The sequence below is a fragment of the Sinohyriopsis cumingii genome, unplaced genomic scaffold (genome assembly GCF_028554795.1).
Source record: "Sinohyriopsis cumingii isolate HCF-2022 unplaced genomic scaffold, ASM2855479v2 utg000813l, whole genome shotgun sequence".
Lineage (NCBI taxonomy): Eukaryota > Metazoa > Mollusca > Bivalvia > Unionida > Unionidae > Sinohyriopsis > Sinohyriopsis cumingii.
Window position 1 is genome coordinate 547,177 of NW_028315934.1, and position 17,001 is coordinate 564,177.

The window sequence follows — 17,001 nt, forward strand, 5'->3', positions numbered from 1 at the left end:
TCTTCTTCTTCTGCTTCTAATTTCTTCTTTTTCTCCACCAACTTCTTATTTTCTCACCTACACTCTTTTTCTTCTTTTTTTTCTCCTCCTCTTCTTTCTTCTCTTCCTCCTCCTCTTCTTTCTTCCTCTTCTCATTTTCTTCTTCTTTTTCATTTTTTTCATTCCATTTTCGTATTCTTATCCTTTCCTCTTCATCCTCCTTCTCCTCCTTTATCTCTTTCATCACACCACTTATCATGTCCTTTGCTTTTCTTAAGTTGTTAATCTCCATTTTTACTCTATGCGGACTATAAGAATAGTGGTCTTCATTGAGTCGTACTAGCATTTGTTATATCATGCCCAAAATTGTCAAGGACGTCTTGCAATGTTTGAAATTTATCGAGGTGGTTCGAAGCCATCTTCTCTGTAGAATGGTTTGAACGACGAATACTGTGGGTTCTTATACGAAAAGCGTGGACGTGAAGGAAAACATCCCCCTAAAACATAAAATTGATATTAACTAGATCATGACCTAACATCGTGCGGACGTGAAAGAAAACATCCCCTACTTTTCTCATTTCATGTAATATACTATCCACATAAATGAAGCAACAATAAACTAACCCCAAATCTACTATTTACACACGCAAATCATTAAAACAAACCCAAATCTACTATCCACACAATCGTACGTGAGCTGTTACAAAACCCAAACTATACTCTCCACATACGCTAAGAAACAATAAACAAAATCCATAATCTACTATCCACACAATCCTACGTGAGCGGTTACAAAACCCAAACTATACTCTCCACAAACGCTAAGAAACAATAAAGAAACCCATAATCTGCCATTCACACAAACTTACGTGAGCAGTTACAAACACAAACACACAAACATATACACTCTCACTATGAAAAAAGAGTTAGTGTTTATATTCACACTACTCTACCTACACACACACACACACACACACACACACACACACACATTGGCAAATGGATGGTTATTTCTTTTCTAGAGTATTGGGTAGCCCTGAAAAGGGCTGTTTTTTTTTTTGGAACTTCATGGACACCTGGTTAATGGTGGCACCTTCCAGGCCTCGCGCCACATACACATCTTGTTCCCCAGTTGCTTTTTACTTTTTTGGGGGAGAGAGCAGAGGCAGGATATGTGGCTTCAGAATCACAATTTTCGGTTTCTGGGATTCTGAAATTTCTTCTTCTTTTCTCCTTTTCCTCCTCCTCTTCTTTGTATCTTCTCTCCTCCTCTTCTTTGTATCTTCTCTCCTCTTCTTTGTATCTTCTTTCCTCCTCTTCTTTGCATCTTCTCTCCTCCTCTTCTTTATTTCTTCTTTCCTCCTCCTCTCTCATCCTTCCTTCTTCCACAATGGCCTCCGCGGCCAGTTCGTTCAACAGGCGCCTGGCATATTCCAGATGCACATGAAGTTCCAACAGTTTCGCCAGTCTCGTGTTCATTCTGCTGTTGATCAATCAACAAGGGTAGCTGGACTGCCGAACGAGTTTCAATTTATACTAAAACTGCGGACGTGAAGGAAAACATCCCCCTGAAAAACATAAAATTGATCTTACCTAGATCATGACCAAAAAAAAAACAACGCGCGGACCTAAAAGAAACACTCATTCACTTTTTTATACTGCTCATCACTATTCTAAACTTTTTTTTTCATTAATCACTCCAATATACTATTCACATACGCAAAGCCATAAAATCAAACCCCAAATCTACTCTCCCCACACCTCCAACAGCCAAAAAAAACAAATATCATCTTAATCTACTATCCACACCAACGTACGTGAGCGCTTACAAATACACATTCTTATACACAAACACATACCCTCACACTATGAAAAAAGAGTTAGTGTTTATATTCACACTACTCTACCTACACACATTGGCAAATGGATTGTTATTTCCTTTCTAGAGTATTGGGTAGACCTGAAAAGGGCTGTTTTTTGTTTTTTTGTTTGCTATGGCAATCTTTTAGTTTCTAAGAATGCGATGTCCTCTGAGGATAGACTTTCTGGCGATAGGTCTGCTTCTTCGGAAAGAGAAGATGAACTCTTTGGTGTCGATACGACAATCGACAAAGCCTCTCTCAGGTTCAGGTTCCTGCTGCTGTTGTTGTTGTTGTTGTTGCTGTTGCTGCTGTTGCTGATGTCTCTGAAGTCTCTACTTCTCTGTCCATTCTTCTTTTTCCCTGTTCACTTCTTCTCTGAAGAGCTCTTCTATCAGGTCTTCAGTGACTTTTAACATTCTCACATTCTCTATCTCTTCTGGCTTCGGTATCAGACTGTGTCTGACCCTATGCAAATTCACGTAGGCTTCGTTGAGCTTAGCTAGTTTGGAGCACATCTTCGTACGAGGATGAGTCGACAATGGATGGTTAGACTGGAAACAACCCGGTTCTTAAAGTCAAAGCACGGACGTGAAGGAAAACATCCCCCAGACGGTTTTCGAGTCGCAACGTTCAGTGAGTGTCATGAGAGGGATAGTAAGAAATGAAAGAGCATCAATCCAACATTCTTATAGCTAAACAAACCACAAAGGCATTTTTTTTCAAAACACAACATTTTTAATTCAAAAATCACTTAACACTAACCAACAATAACTCTAACATATTTTAAACAATAATCCAACATTATAACATCAAACATTTTTTCTTCAAATACAGTCTACTATAAACAGGGCTGACAACGTTGTGAATGAAATTGTGATTTCCACTGTTGGAAATCATTAGGCCATTGATGGACACTACGTTTCCTAGCTTGAGACAAAAGATAAGCATAATGGTCACAAAACCATTGATCTACTTTCATATCATTTCTAGAAGAAGAACGAGGATCAAAATGAGTTAATAAATGTTCTAAGGAATAGCCCAGGCTGCGATGATGCAGAAAATACACACAGTACTGTCCACACACCAAGGAATCTGTGCCTTGTAATTTCACATTATTGAATCGGGTGGTCTGAGCATTTCTTCTCATAAAGTCAATGATATCGTCTTCCAAAAGGGGCAATCCGTACGAATCGAAATATTCCACACATCCTTCTTGAGGAAAGTAGACGGCTACCAAGTGGGTTCCTGGGAGATGACTGTCGTCCGTGTTGATCACGTAAGCTTGATGGTCTTTAGGTTTGCGATGAGGGAGTTCATCTTTAGCACAGACGACAGGATTCCAAGAAGCCGTATACGAACTGTGGTTCAAAAGGTAATAAAGTTCCCAAGTATCCATTGATTTGTGTGCTTTTTTTCTTCTTCACAGGTAATAATACGTCATTAATTCGATCCTGACTTTTTGCTTGAAAATGTCTGACAAGTAACCGTTTCTTCGTTTCGTCTCCTCACTCTGATTCAGGAGAGCTTCGATACGATGGATCTCTTGAGTGGTTAATGGTGGACAAGAATGTTCACGCAAGTCTTTATACCACTGGTACAACACGACTTCGTCCGAGATGAGACTCCAAGCCTCGTCCAGATACTCGTCCAATTTTTCTTCTTGACTCAACATCAGGCATTTATCGTGTTGAATTTGACTGGGATGATCCTTTTGACATCCATAGCAATTTTTCTTGATTAATTCCGTTATTTTTTCAGCCAAGTGTTTGGCAAAACAGGAGACTAAATGGGCTTCTTGTTCTGGCCATCTTGACTTCATCATGATCGCTTCTTCTTTTTCCATGGTCTCCTTACATTCCATCTCCAAAGTTTCTCCACTAGGTAAAGAGGGAGAACAGTCTTCCATGGCTTCTAGTAATCTAGAATGACTTCTCTCAAACTGTTGATTTCTATGGTATTATCGAATTCTGCATACAGGATGACGTTCACCGTCTCTGTTAGATTTGTAGTAAACTGAATTTCCACACGAATCTGGCCAGATTTTATAGGGTGGAAATGTCCCTCGTCGCTGCCTTGATCTGGAGTGAAATCGAAAGCCCACAAAGCGTAGCCTCCTGCGTAATCCTCGTACGTAATGCCGTGACTGGTGTTGGTTCCTAACTGACCAGTGGCTTCGTACAGGGACAAGTACGACCTCAAGTAATTCTTCTTGTCAAAGTTAGGTTCGAAAGGTCGGGTACACAAGGTCTTGCCATCACGACTGACTTCGATCTTGGACACGTCAAAGTGTTGAAAGTGGAAAGGATTTTTAGCCAAAGCTCCGTTGAAGGCTGCATTCTCGACGATACCAAGGATCAAACGTTTGGGTAACTGTCCTTGGAACAGATGATCTTCGATCATGGATCGCAGCCCCGTAGGAATGGTGAAGGTTTTCACTTCCACGCGTCGTATGGGATACTTGGCGGTCGTTCTGCTCAACGTCTGACTGATGTCGTTACCCACTTTAGGTAACACTTCCACGCGTCGTACGTAGAGCCTGGCTTCCTCGATGACAGTTTTGCAAGCACTAGTACCTATCAAATGGAAAACGGCACTACTACGATTCAGTCTCAGGCGGAGATTCACTCCGTTCAGCAAATACTTTTCTTGCAACCACATGTCCAAATGCAAACGATCCATCAGTTCTAAACATTTGTTGGCTCCCATGATTATGTCTCTTCGTTCTACAAATCCCGCATTGTGTTCTTTCTTTGTATCAATTTCGAATTCTTCAAACTGGCCTACATCGTCAGCTTCCCATACCACACAGACATTGAGATGAGTGTTCTTGGCGTCTATTCCGTACGTCAAGAGATTTTCCAGGTAGGCACGATAAGGGTAAGTATCCATGCTGCTACTGACTAGTTAGTTATTCAAGTACAAGTCCACTCCACTGAACAAGGAATGCATGAAATTGTTGACGGGAGCTATTACCTCATCACCATCTAGGGGCGTATTATCCTCATCGACAACTTTGACTTTCAGGTACAAGTAACTGCTATTCAGATCGATGTAATCTTCGGGCTGTCCTTTGATTTCAAACTCGATGGGAGCTGAGGCTGTCAGAGAGGAGACGGGGTGAAATTCCACCCACTGGGATTCTTGCATGGTCATCATGGTGGCGGGCATGGCAAACAGATCCAGTTCCGATTTGGAACAAGCGCAAGACTCTCGGTGCATCATTTTTTTCTGTTTTTTTGTTCTTTCTCAATAATCGAAAACGTCTAAGTCTCGAACGGTTCTTCTTTTCTTGGCCTTTCTAGCTTGAAATCTGGTGAAAGGGTGTTTTCTTCGTCGTCTCTTTCTGCCTTGTCCTTGCTGAATGCCTGACTTGGTAGCGTGCAGGCCATTTATAGGTGTGTCTCGTCGGCCTAAAATGTCTTTGCCTGTTTGCAGCAAGACATTTTTGCCTGCCCTCATGAAGGCTTCTTTAGGGTTTTGTTTGTCGATGATGACATTTTGGAGAAATTCTTTGCCTTGCGTCAGTGCCGCATCTTTCAAGGCGTGCAATCCGCGTGTGACCATCGGTTTCAACACTGGGGCCACCGAACGAAAGGCCGATTTTAACATATCTCCTAAACCGTGTCCTCGCTGTCGAGCAACCCCTCGGTACACTGGATACATGACTTACGAGTCGTGAGAGAACCGTTTTCGAAAATGGAGTTTCACTGTGACTTTTCCTTTGGTGAATGGAATATTTTGTCCCAAATCTCCTTTTATAGCAATGTTGACCGTGTCCAAATACGACTTGCTGACAGGCAAATAGTGAGGATGGACAAATTCGCGGTGAACGTGGTAAGTGTTTCCACCTTCCTCGTCAGCGTTCGTGGCAGAATCCACTTTGAAAGGAATGACACGCAGTAACGGTACAGAGGTGTGTCCCACCACGTTGTACTCCACCACATCGGAGTACACAAACATTAAATTCAGTCCTTGATTCATTTCTACCGGGGCACGAAATAACTTGCTAAAAGACTCGTTGTCGTAAACGATGGGTAATTCGTTTTTCTTGATCATGGCCATTCTCATGTCCATGTCTCCGCCCAACATGTCAAACAATTCAGAACAAAATAAAATGGACAGGATTTTACTCCCGTCAAATTTCATCAAGAAGCGACGAGCTGTTTTGTGGTATTCCATGGTGACACTTTTTTTGACACTTTCCAAAGCTTTCAGAAACACGACATTAAACCTGGAGGTAATGGTGCTCACCAAATGTTGACCACTAAAATAATAGCCTGGGGGAATGAACAAGTAGTAGGTGGTGTACTTTTGATTTCTTGTGCTAGGGGTTTTCTTGTCATATTTGCCATGGGTATCCAAGTACTGTTGCATTTGCTCGTCATAAACTTCCACATCAAAAAAGTTTTGATTGGGAAGGACATTGAGGACTTGGGTCGGGTGAATCATTTCTACTAAAGCCACTTCCCAATGGGCTTCGTGATCTAACTGGATGGCTTGAGGTAATTTAGCCGTGTAACAGCACAACGTGTTGTGGGGAAACACCTCCATGGAACTGTCACTGGGTAAGGTTAAGTAAAATTGGCTTTCGTGACTGATAATTCCAGAGTTCTGTGGCTGTCCGAGGGGTTACTGGACGTCAGAGGCGTGTCTCCGCCCAAAATGGGGTTCTGGTTGTGATTGTTGATGGAGTGGTGACTGGCACTGGCAGTGGACAAAAGGTTCCCGTGGTTCCCGTTCGAGGAGAATTTCAGGGAGGAATTGGGAAGCAGGTAACCGATGCAACTGCTCAATAAAATGGTCCACAATTGTTTGTCTCCTTGTTGCAAACTCAAATTGGCAATGGCTGCCCCGACGACACAATACACCACGAAGATTTGGCAGAAAAAGACGATTTGCGTTTTAGGCACACGTTTTCCACACCACACCCACAAGGGTTGTTTTTGTAAATCTTGCAGAGAAGAACTAGGTGAAGGAGGAGTGGTTGACGTAGCTGCGTCTGTGTGAAAGGGCATGCTGGTCACTTCTTTTTATAGTCGATGACTTGCGAAGCGTCGATTCAAGAATCAAAACTGGGTGGATATCCTTTCCAACGTACTTTGACTTCTTTGACACGTCGTTTGCCCACTTTACGGGTTCTGCGTTCGAGAATGCTTTCGATGTCGTACACGTCGTCTTCTTTTTTGGTCACACGTTGTAACTCGGGCAAATAAAACGTTCCTTTGAGCACTTCTCCATTCATGTCTTCCAATTTATAGACGGCAGGATGACGACCATGCACTCGTCCAGTGACGCGAAACAATTCGGTCGTCCAGTTAGGTAAGTAACCTTTGTCGAAAGTGCGTTTGGTTTTGCCAATGCGCACCCAATCTCCTACGGCCAACATTCCACTTTTCTTGGGGACACCCCTCGTCGGGGACGTACCAAACAGTCGCTCAAACACCAACACTTCGTTCTCGGGAGTCACGTCTTGCGGGACACGTCCGATGCTTCGATGGTAAGATTGGTTGTACGCTTGCACCAGGTGCGGTAAGATGTCGATGTACTTCAGAGTGTGGTGATGCGTAAAATCTTTCCACATGCGTTCTTTCAAAGTGCGTTGAAAACGTTCCACGATGCTGGCTTTGGTTTCTGGATTCTCAGTGGTAAAAAAATGAATGTCACGTTTCTTTAATTCTTTTTGGAAAGCTTGGTTCAGAAATTCGGTGCCTTTGCCCGTTTGCCATCGAAGAGGGTGACGACCGCTTTGTTTCAACACCCGTTGCAGGCCTCCCACTAACTCGCTGCTTGATTTGGAAGTCAAGTGCACGACCCAGGCAAATTTGGAAAAGACGTCGATGACACAAAACAAATATTTGTAGCCACGATTGTAGCTGGCCAAATGAGAGACATCGGCTAAATCGGCTTGCCATTGATGATCGATGCCTTCCACTCGGGTGCGACTTCTGGCAAACTTACGTCGAATGGGTTTGTGTAAAGTGTAGGTAGCTTGTTCTTGTAACCATCGTTGCACTTGAGGTAAACGGAGACTTTTCAGTTGCGTTTTGGCAGCACGATACAATTTTTGAACTCCTGCGTAACCTGCAGGATGGGAGGGATCGTAGTAAATGCTGGCTAAGACTTTTTCCACTTTTTTTGTGTTTGTGTGTTAATAAGACACCCACTCTTGGAGGATGCTACTCTTTTTCTCTTGGGGTACTTTCTTGGATTGCAATGCTTTGCGTGTGCGACCGGCAATAGGTGTTGAAGAGGAGGATGTCTGAGCGGGGGATATCGGTTCTTGTTTCACTTCTATCTTCACTTCTGTCTTCACTTTCTTTTTCTCTTGTGATGAAGAAGGGGTGGCCATCATCTTTTTAATCCATCCATTTCTGGAGGTAGGTGGTGTTGTTAACTTGCGTACTTTTTCTGGTGGAGTTTGAAACCCTTCTTCTTCCTCTTCTCCTTTTTCTGTCTTGGTCACTGGTAGTGGTGGGACTGGTACTGGTACTGGTGATGGTGCTGGACTTTTCATCAAGGTCTTAATATCTTTCAGAGTGGGTAGAGCTGTTTCGTCTAAAGCTTTCTGGTGAAAGAGTTGCAGTCGTTGCAAGAGTTGACCGTACTTTTGCGATTTTTCTGTTTCGGACAAATCTTGGCTATCCATTAAGGACTGCAATTCGTGTTGTAACTGGGACATCTCGCTCAAGTGGGGATTGGGAGGTAAATGCGGGGTGCGTTGTTCTTGCCACCGATGGTATTCCATCCATCGTTTGTAAGGCACTAAAGCTAGTTTTCGTCCTTCAGGGGTCGATTCTGAGATCTTGGGACTTCCGCGGGCCTTTTTACCTTGCTCCCACCAGTCCTCTCAACATGGTTCCCAAGACTCCTTTCAGTATGGGGCCTAACAAGAGAGGCAAAATGCCTCCACGTTGGACTAACATCTTCTTCTTTTGACGAATGGGAATTTTCTTTTGAACCATTTGGCGAAGAACGTGACGATGTTTGCTTAAGCATTGTTTCTGGTGTTTGGACAAAGGGATCGTGCCTTTCAAAACGTTCAAACAACATTCGCACACGGTATCGATGACCTCTTTGGAGGCCGATTGAATGAGTTTTTTTCGTAGAGGTGGAGAAGCTTTGGACAGGACAGATAACATGTCCCCATGTTTGACTAAACGTGGTGGTAGTCCTTTTCTTTTCTTTCCTTGGGGTTTTCTGGAGGGTGACATCTTTGAGTCTTCAGGAGCACCAAAAAAACACTGATACCCCCGACTTGGTCACAGGTCTTTTTTATACTGGAACGCGTCGCCACTGATTGTCTTTACGGCGTATCAGTTTGAGGACAGGCATGACACGTCGTGAAGGGGTACGCAACGGACTAAATCGAGCCAGTTCTTGCTTGGACAAATCCAGTAAACTTGGTAACATACCCGATCTTTCATGGACTTTGATTTTAGGAGAAGGTTCTTTGTGAGCAGCAACCACTGCCACTAAATTGGAGGGTCCTGCCACTGGGGAAGGTCTTTTTGGGGTCATCAACGGAGAAGTTCTTGGTGTGATCAACGTCTCCAAATACTCTTCAGTTCTTGGTGTCATTAATGGAGAAGTGGATGAACGTGAGGCTGCCGGAGATGCGGTCACCGCCGTGGCAGGTCCTGGCTTGCGAGTGTAAGGTTGCGTCCTGGCCGAACTGCCTCTCTTGCGGCTAGTTTTCTTCTGTAGACTTTTCTTTTTCTGGGGGCTTCTTTTCTTTTCCCGGGGTGGTGTCTGGTAAGAGGAGGGTCCCGCCACTGGAGAACTTCTTCTTGGGGACCTGGTCTTTTTCTTTTTTGGGGGGGGGCTTCGTTGGACTTTTTTCTTGGGGATAACTTTGGGGGCATTAGGATCCCATCTTAAGAGTGAGCGAATGATGACCCCTCCTAGAGTACCACTCCCTCCAGGTTTCAAAATGATTTGTTTTTTGGTTTGAGTGTCGATGCGGGGATCGGCCAGTTGGACCAAAGCGACTTTGTTTCGATCGAAAAAGCGTTTGGTTTGATGAGGAATCTGAATGATTCCTTGGAGTATTTGACGTGCCGTCACCGTGAACCATCGTAAGACTTCTTTGAGACTAGCTTCTAAGACACGAGCTCGTATTTGTGGATTTTTTTCTCGACTGATGCCATACAAGGCACGAATCAATTTGACGGGAAGATGCGACTGAAGAGACGTCATGTTCGCACTGTGAGTGAGACAGACGAAAAAGGGTCTGAGGTTTTTATAGATTTTTTTATGTGGAGTGAAATGAAGTCGAGGACGGAGACGTGTACAGGACAGGCCCTCCGTCTTGGCACCAGTGGTGAAACATGTGGGTACGAAATCGCAAATCCTCGGGGGTCGTAGGTTTCAAATCGACAAGTAAATAGGCGTGTGGAGTTTGAGTGGCATCGTCGTACGCCTGAGTCAGCCAAGGCGTTCCTAACTGTTTGGCTAAGACTTGCGCTTGCGATTTATCTCGAGGGCTTTTAAACAAGACCACGTAATGCGCATTGAGACTGATGGTGCGATGGGCTTTACTTTGTTGAAACAAATTTTGGGTGATGTAAACGACACTGGCATTACGGTGATGCCCTTTGCGCGTGAACCACAGTTTAATTTCTTCTTCGTCTTCTCCTAACATGTCGTCGAAAATGACCAAATGGGTTTGACGGGAGTCAGAGACGATGCCGTCGTCTTCTTTAGGAATGCCTTCCACACACACGATGGAATCGCCTTGACTTTCTCGCAAGAGGCTGTACGCCGATTGCCACTCTTTGTAACACCACACGATCCGCTGAGGTGGTCGATCGATCAAATGATGTTTATGTTCGATCAAACGTTTGACGAATTCGGTTTTGCCTGAACCGCTAGGTCCAGCAATGAGCATGTTAAGGGGATGGCGAAGATACAAAGCCTCCCAACTGGCACGATCTAAGTGTTCGTCGATGACTTTGACAGTGGAGGAAGAGGGAGCAGAGACAGCAGAGGTAGCCATAGTATGAGAAATGTCACTTGTGACACGAAAACAAACAAGACAAGTGTTTATATACTTTTTTTCAGAACACGTTTATTGAATGTTTCAAACATGAATACGAAAGACAAAAATACATAAAAGTCAAAGGCTTAAGTATAAGGATAAAAGGCACATGATAACCATTAACGTGGAATAAACACAAGTGTCTGTACAACATGTTTTGGGTAAGGTTCTAACCAGTTCTATAGTAGGGGTAAGGTCACACAAGTGTCCTCCCGAAAGGGTCTTTCAGGCCCGTCCACGACAGTCCCGTCCTGGGTGACGGGTTCTTCTGGCACCGTCACTAACACAGGTTGAAAAGTCGCAAGGCTCACAATCGCATTCCACTTCAGAAGCCCCACACTTGAATTTTGCCTGTCTAAACTTGTATTGTGTCTCTCTGAAAGTATTCATCTTGTTCGCTCGGTCTTGGTAGTCACAGTGAACTATCGATCTTGCCTAGGGTTCCTTTTTATATACAGACCAATATCGACGTGTCCATACGGTAAGGTGAAATGATTGGGAAGTCGCACTCGCTTCTGGTACACGATTTGATAGACTTTTTCCAAGGGTCGACTGACGATGTGCTGAGTGGGTAAACGTACAATTTTGTTCGGTTGATAGGTGGTCACTTTAAAGTTTGCATCCTCTCCCGATTGCAAGGCTTCTTTCAAAACCCCAAAGATCACCACACGACTGGTACGATAATTCAGAGTCAATCCTTTCACTTTACACGTCGTGTGCAATTCTCCTTGTGGGTCCCGGTATTCGTAGCCGTAATTTTTGGGACCGCCACTGACGAAACTTAGAATCTTGTCGTCGGGATGTTCGTCTGTCCAGGCTCCTAAACGGTCTCCTTCGAGGTCAGGGTGCTGTTGACTCGGGTGATGGATGTAAATGCAACTGTCCGTGTCAAAGTACAGGACACGTTCCCCTAACAGTTCTAAAGCTTCGTACAATTTTAAGCGAGCATGAGCTGTCACGTAAGCCACAATGATGACATTTCCAAAGGGGTCGTCTTGTACAAAGTCCAGATCTTCTTCGTAACTGACCAAGATCAAATCCTCGCGAACGACGTCCACGTGTTTCATGTATTTGGTTTTGTCGTGAATCATCTGAAAGTAGCGGGAAGGTTCTGTCAAATATTCCGTCTTGGGTAAACACGGTCGTTGTGCCATTTTACCCCACAAGCAATTTAACATCACTTTGGCAAACGACCGCCTGCCTTCGTTTTTCTCGATCTGGTCTAAAGAGATGATTTCTTGTTCATAGTATTTCTCTTTGAATGTCTTTTTGTCTTCGGAAGTGTGACACCAGGAAGGATAGCCGCTGGCTTCTTGCTTCAGTTTCAAAAAGGCATCCACGTAGTCGGCGAAAATGCCTTTCTGACTGGGGTCACCCTTGTGGTATTGTTGTGTCTTGGGAAAGTGGCAACTTTCGTACACTTCTAACAGTTGGTATCCCATGTCCAGAGCTTTGAACAATTCTACGCTGACCCAGGTTCCCGTCAAGGCCCGTTCTTCCTGGGTGTGCTGACAAGGTTTGTCTTGGTTGCACGTTTCGGCACAAGTACGGCACAATGGAAACATCAGTTTGCCTTGACAATGGTGAGGTAAGACGGGATGGTATAGGTTCGTGGGAGGCAAAACTTTACACTTGATCAAGCCTTCGTATTGTCGCATGTTTTTCAGGTCGATGTGTTCCGTGAACATTTGTGGGTGCCCTGCAGGAAAGGGACAATATTTGCACACGTAAGGATACAACGAACACACGTCCAAGTATTTGATTTCTTCTCCTTTCTCTTCGTCGGCTTGGTACAGCAAACAGGTGGCATTGGTCCTTCCTCCGTACAAACTATCCCTCGGGTTTAGGGGGTCCATCAGCTTGTAACTTTCCACGGCACGTTTAAACTCGGGATCGGTTTTCATACCTTGATCGTACTCGTGTTCCCACATTTCCACCACTTGGTATCCTTGCTGTTCTAACTTTAGGCGTCGCTGACAAGTGTCCTGGTACAAGTCTTCCATGGTTCGTTGTAAAAACTGATTTTTAGTGCTACGATCAGGGTAACAGACGGGACATCCGTGAAATAAGCAACCGTTAAACTCGTACACGATCTTGGGGTTTTCTAAGTCCCTGCCATCGACCGAATACGTTCCGATGGTCTTTTCGCCTCCTCCGTTGCAGGCATGCTGAATCCATTTGTCTTCCTTGTCGCACAAGTAATGTAACCAACGTAGGGCTTTGACCGAATATTGACGTTTGACATAGTGGGTCGTTTGAGGACTGATGACAGCCACGGTGTTTTCAGGCATGAATCGTTGTCGATACACTAAGGAACACGCTTTGGCAATGGTGCAAGCTTCTTTCAAAGGATCGACCCCTCCGTGTTCCATGAACAGTTCTCGAAATTTTCCACAGCAACGCCGTAAAATGTCCACGTCGGAACGACAATGCTTTAGCATTTCTTCCTGAAAGTCGAATGGGTCGGAGGCGTGTGTCTGGTACCAAGCGTAGAAAGCTTCTCGTTGTTCGGTACGCATGTTGTCGGGGTCGTAATAGTGAGCCTCAGGTAAATGGGGTAGAACGGCATGTTGATTGGCTTCCGTATTGAAAAAGTGAGGAAAATAACCTTTAGCCATTTCTGTCATTCCAAACGTTTTAGGCATTTGACTCAAAGGCATGGCCAAGTAACTCATCGAATCTTTAAACTGCACTTGTCCCACTTGCATGAAAATGATTTTGGCTCCGTTCAAAGTGACTTTAGGACGTTCGGTGCCTTGTTCCGTATAGTATCTGAGAAGAAACTGTCCATCGTATCCGGAGAAATTGTGAGCCATCACTGTGGCATGACGATGACAATCTCCGTAACGCTCGATGTCCTCTTGGCTCCACGTCTTGTCGATGGGATCTAAGACCCATTGGGCAAAATCGGCTAACGTGTTCGGTCCTCGAAAGATTTTTTCACGCCCTCCGGGAATCTTGCTGCAGTGAGGGCAATGACTGAAGATAGGTTCTTGAATGCACTTCTCGCACGCTCGATGAGCCACGCAGAAATTAGGAATGTGAATGCCAGTCTCTTGCATGCATTCGAAATCGAAAAAGATGAAATTGCCTTTCTTCTTGTGACCGTCCTCTTTCTCTGGTGGGGGTTGGTATTTTTGCACGTAGCATTCGTGTTTCAAGTCCACGATGTGGTGACAAATGTGACATTTTTTCTTTCCTGAACATACGTGTGCCTTGGCATTATTGGTACGTAGGCCTTGTCGACACGTAGGGCACAATCTCAGCAGTTGACAAGCACATTTCTGCTGTGAACCTTGCGTCTTCAGATGTTGTTGGTAACAGGCAGGGCTGACAAACGTGCGCAGACAAGCTGGACAATGTACTCTTTCTTGTCCTTCGCTCAGACAGGGTGGAGAGGCCAAACATCCTGGGCATTTCCATCCGCAATGTTTGTGTTGCTCTCGATTGTTATAGCCATAGTCACATTTCTCACAGTAATAACTGTATCCCAGGAATCCAGTGATAGTGGTAATGGTATCGAAATGGTCATCGTGGTAATAGACATGAATGTATTTTCCGTCCTTAAAGTCTTTCCCTCGAAACAACAGAGGCCCACGCACTTCTTGAGGGTGCACTTTCAAGGTGTAGCGTGGAGCTAGGACATCTTGCAATTTTTGCATTTCAGGAATGCCACAGGGTGTGTCTTTGGACAGGCCAGCTTGTTTCAACAGGAGTTCTGCTTCGTTTCGTTATTTGGCTCGGTCCGATTGTTGAAGAGTTTTCCAGGTTCTTTTCCATTCTGCCGTGTCGTTCTTGTTGGCATAGGTTCGTCCCACCACGATGGCTCGGGCTAAGCACATCTGGTCTTGAGGGTTGTTAATTTGGACGAGACTCTTTTTGCTGCTGCGAAGGTTGTTCACCAATAACACCTTATTGCGTTGTCCGGTCCCTTGAGGAGGAGAGATGTGGGCGATTTTCAGTGTGGCTTTACCATCGGTGATGTCAAACTGGTCATTAAATTGTTGTACGTGTTGAATCTTGTCCATGACGTTGGAAAGGGTAAGTTCTGCGGGTCTGCTAAACTCGATCCAAACAGGGGATTTCAAGCTGTCATGATCTATGGATAGTGTCAAGCGATCGTCTTCTTTGGGTTGACATTGTCGCTTGAGTGCGGTGAGCAAAGAATCCCACATCTCGGTGATAAACCCTTCTGCTTTCTCCAATGGTACGTCGGACTTGAAATCTTTAAACTTCACTGTGTAGGTGTAAGCCGTGGTTCTAAATTTTCTAGAGGAGCGCTTTTCCGTCTCTCGAATGGAATAGTACTTTTCAGGGTTAACTAAGGGTGGTGAACTTTGTTTAGAAAGTTCGGATTCTGGTTCACTTATGTCATCTTCAAAATCACTGGCATGAATTTGTGCCAAGACTTCAGCTCTGGTACGAGGCGATAGATCACGTTTCTGCCTCTTACTTTCTTCTTCTTCTTTCTTCTCGAAAGAATAGGATCGTTTCATCTTGAGTGCAAAACGTCAAATGACTCAAGTTTAAACACCATAGACTAATTTATAGTCATGACAAACCAGCGTATATAAAAAAGGGTGTGTGTCTTGTCCTTTCACTATTCATTTCACTCTCAAACCGAGGAGAACGATGGAAGAGACTACCCAGATGGAACGTTTCATCAGAGCTTTGCGAGGGGTCATTAGAAAATTCTCTTCAGACCAGCCCACGGACTACTCTCCTTCCTTTCGAGATAAAAGTCAAGATACTTGCTATATCTGTCAGAAGAAAGGGCATTGGTCTTCAGAGTGTCCAGACCGTCAAAAAAGAACAAAAACCGGGGCTAGAAAAGACAAAAGTCAAGATACCTGTTATTATTGTCAAGAAAAAGGACATTGGTCTCCAGATTGCCCAAAAAAGAAACAAGAGGAGTCGGAAGAAAAGAGGGATTCTTCAGAAGAAGAGAGAGATTCTTCAGAGGAAGAAAGCAACCAAGTGAAGAAAAAGAAACAGGAGAAGAAAAGAAGAAGGGAAGAAAGTGAGGAGGAAGAGGAGGAAAAGACTGTGACGGTGAAGAAATTGAAAAAAAAGAGAGAATAAAAAAAAGAAACAGAAGAAGTGAATGTAATTTATAAAGTGTTCTGTTGTGAATTGTGAATTGGATTGTAACTATGGAGAAAAGAATCAATTAATTATATAAGGTAAGTGTCTTTGAGTTTTGATTTTAAAATAAGAAGCTACACTCACGCACTCATACACAGACATGTACTATAAGGGTAAAATGTTTTTTTTTTGTTGTTGATTTTTGAGTTATTGGCAAATTGAAAGGCTATCTCTTTTCGAGAGAAGTGGGTGGCCCTGAAAAGGTCCTTTTTTGGTGTAGGGGTGAGTTTAAGCAACCAACTTTAACTGCCTTAAGCCTTTGCCACGGCCGAGGCCTACTTCTGATGATGATGATTGGGTTGAAATCACTAAGGGTGGTACGATAGGCTTAGTCACAGGGTTGGCGTGTTTAGCTCGGGAAGGTCGTATTCTCTTTGGTCGTGATAAAGAAGTCTGATACATTTGTTTCAGACTTCTTAACTCCGCTAAAATGTCCAACAGTACCGTAGCCGTTTGATTTTCACCCTCTTGTTTCTTTGCTGCTACTTCTTCTTCTTGTTTTTTTCTTACCTCTTCTTGTTGCTGTTGCTGTTGCTGTAGGAGAAAAGCTTGTTCCGCTTCCTTTTGTCGTTGCATAAATTTCTCCAATTCTTCTTTCTGTCTCTGTCTAAAATTCTCCACTTGCGGTAATGAAGAATGAGACGAAGGTTCCGGAACAAATTCTTGCGAGGTAAGAAAATCCACAAAATCCCAATGTACCTCTTCTGAAAGTAAGTCCGGGTTCCCTTGGGCGGTCTCCACTGCTGGTGCACCCCAATGGATCGTTTTCTGAGTTTCCGTCATGTTGAATCACTGTCGCATAGATTGACAGCACACAGGCGCTAGCGAATCTATATAGACCACATGACGTCACAGACTGCTCTCTTCGGATTGGATGCGGACTGACTGAATTTTGTAACGCGTGTTCGGATTGGTGAATGAACTCAATCCGTTTCAATCCTTCCTCTACCTATAAATAAGCGCAGTTCACTGCATTGA